This window comes from Otolemur garnettii, unplaced genomic scaffold (genome assembly GCF_000181295.1).
Source record: "Otolemur garnettii isolate 467f Iridium unplaced genomic scaffold, OtoGar3 scaffold00177, whole genome shotgun sequence".
Taxonomy (NCBI): Eukaryota; Metazoa; Chordata; class Mammalia; order Primates; family Galagidae; genus Otolemur; species Otolemur garnettii.
In genome coordinates, this window is record NW_003852572.1 from 1,463,363 (window position 1) to 1,466,188 (window position 2,826).

Consider the following 2,826-nt stretch of genomic DNA (forward strand, 5'->3'; position numbering starts at 1 on the left):
AAAAAGAAAAAGAAAAAGAAAAGTAAAACAAAGAAAAACCAAGATATTGCCTGACAAAGAAAAAACAGAGAATTCATCCTAGAAGAATTCCCTGAAAGGGAGACTTGAAGGCTGAAATGGATGAACCCTAAACAGTACTTCAAATCCACACACAAAAATGAAGTGGATCAGTAAAATTAAACTATAGGCCATATGAAAAAAAGCACAAAGTTTTTTGGTAAGTCTTCCCTTCTTCTATCTGATATAAAATATAATGGCATAAAGTAATAACTACTCACAAATACAAACAGGGCAGTGCCATGTCAGTGCAAGTTTTCTGTATACTATTAAAATTAAATGAGTATTATTTCCACTTAGATTGCTTAAGTTATTATGGGATATAATCCCAAAGGCAGCAGTAAGAAAATCTTTAAAATACATGGTAAGATAAACAGCGATGACTTAAAATAGTACACAAATTAAGGCAGTAAGGAAAGAATCATATTCAACTGGAAGAAATTTTAAAAAAGAAAAGAAAAGAAAACTAAATCCAGAGCAAAGAAAAGATATAATGAATATTAAAGTAGAAATAAAGGAAGTCAGGAATAGAAAAATAATAGAGAAAATCAACATGAAAAGTCGGTGTTTGGCAACTTTAACATCAATAAAATTTTAGCTGACTGAGGAAAAAAGAGAGAAATATCAAATTACTAAAATCAGTAATAAGAGAAGGGAGATTCCTACTAATCTTTCAGGTATAAAATGCTTATTAGAGAACATTATGATTAACTGCTAAATTAAATAACCTAAATGAAATGGGGAAATTCCTAAAATAAGAAAACTTAGAAAATGACCCAAGAAAAGATATAAAATTTGAGTGGATCAATAAATAGTAGTATGATTGATTTATCATTTTAAAATCTTCTAAAATGAGAGTTCAAGCCTCGCCTGGACCTGATAATCAGGTAAATAAATATATATATATAAGTAGCTAAATAAATAAAATCTTTCAAAATGAAAACTTTGGTCCTAGAGTAAATTGTTGGTGAATTTTATCAAATATTTAAACAATTATCAACAGAAATCCTTACAAAAATCTTACATAAAATAGAATAGGAAGTAACATTTCCCTATTCTTCTTTGAAGCCATTATAAACATAGATTTAAAAAAAAAAAAAGCCTCAGGAAAATAATGGCAAACAAAATCCAGCAATGTAAAAAAGCAATAATACGGCATTCCCAAGTGAAATACACCCTGGAATGTAAAGTTGGCTTAACAAAGCCTGTACAATTCAAGTATTGTGATCTACTACATATTATATTACTATGGTAAGAAAAAATTACATAAAATTCCAATAGGTGAAAAAAATAGCATAATATAATACTTCACCTTCCTCAATGTGATAAAGGGAATCTACTTAAAAAAAAAAAAACTGCACAACTAACATTATACTCAATAAGGAAATACTAAAGTTTTTCCCCAAACATCAGGAACAAGTCAAGGTATGTACTGCTGCTGCTGCATTCTTTGAGTTTCTAGCCAGTTTGATTAGGCAATAAAGAGAAATGGAAATAATCCAGAATTCAAAATACTTTTCCTTGCAGATGGCATAAGTTGTATGTGGAAAATCCTAAGGAATCCATAGAACAAGTTTTAGAATTAACAAATGAGCTCAGCAAGGTTGCAGGATACATACTTAATATACAAAAATAAATTACAATTCTATAAACTTTCAGTTAACAACCTGAATACAAAATTCAGAAAACCCTTTAATTTGTACTATTATCAAATGATTAAAATACTTGGGGATAAATTTAATAAAAGTCGCAAACTATAAACATTGTGTGAAAAATTAAAGAAGATATATAGTAGGAAAGACACACTATGTTCAAGGATTGAAAGAGTTAGCATTTTAAAGACATCAGTACTCCCCAAATTGATTCACAGAATTAACATATCACCTAAAGAAATTATATCTGGAATACATAGTGAACTAATAAAAATTAACAATGAGAGATAAGCTAATTAAAAATGAGGAAATAATATAACTTGACATTTCTCTAAATGAGATAATACAAATAATAAGCACATGAAATAAAGGTTAAAATTTAATCAGTAGGGAATGAAAATCAAAACCATAATGTGATATCAGACACACCAGGATTATTAAAAAATAAACTCACAAAACAGACAATAATACGTATTGATAATCTTGGAAAAATGAGAACACTCCTCTATTGTTTGTGGAAAGATAAAATGGTGCAGTCATTCACTCTGGTAACAGCTGGGCAGTTACTCAAAATGTTTAACATAGATTTACCAGATGACCGGAAATTCTTCTCCTTACTGCATACACCAGAGAACTAAAAACATATCTCCATATAAGAATTTATAAGCTTTGAAATAAGGATGCTTACCTTATTTCAGATATATTTCATAAGCTTTATATCTGTAGTTTCATATAGCAGCATCATTTTAAAAGCTAAGAAGTGGAAACACCAAAGTGCATCAACTAATGAATGGATAAACAAAATATGATATGTTTATAGAATGGCATATTACTCAGTACCCAAAGAAATGAAGCAGTGAGACAGGGTACGACACAGAGGGCGGCTGGAAATGCTTTGCTGAGTGAATGAAACCAGTCACAGAGGCCCCGTGTTGCACAATTCCATTCATATGAAATGTCCAGAATAAGGAAGTCCATGAAGGTGGAAAGTAGTTAATGTTTACCAGAGGCTGCGGTAGGCAAGAATGGAATGTAGTTAGAAATCTTACAAGATTTCTTTCTGAAATGGTAAAAGTGTTCTAAAATTAGATAGTCATTATGGTTGCATGATGCTCTC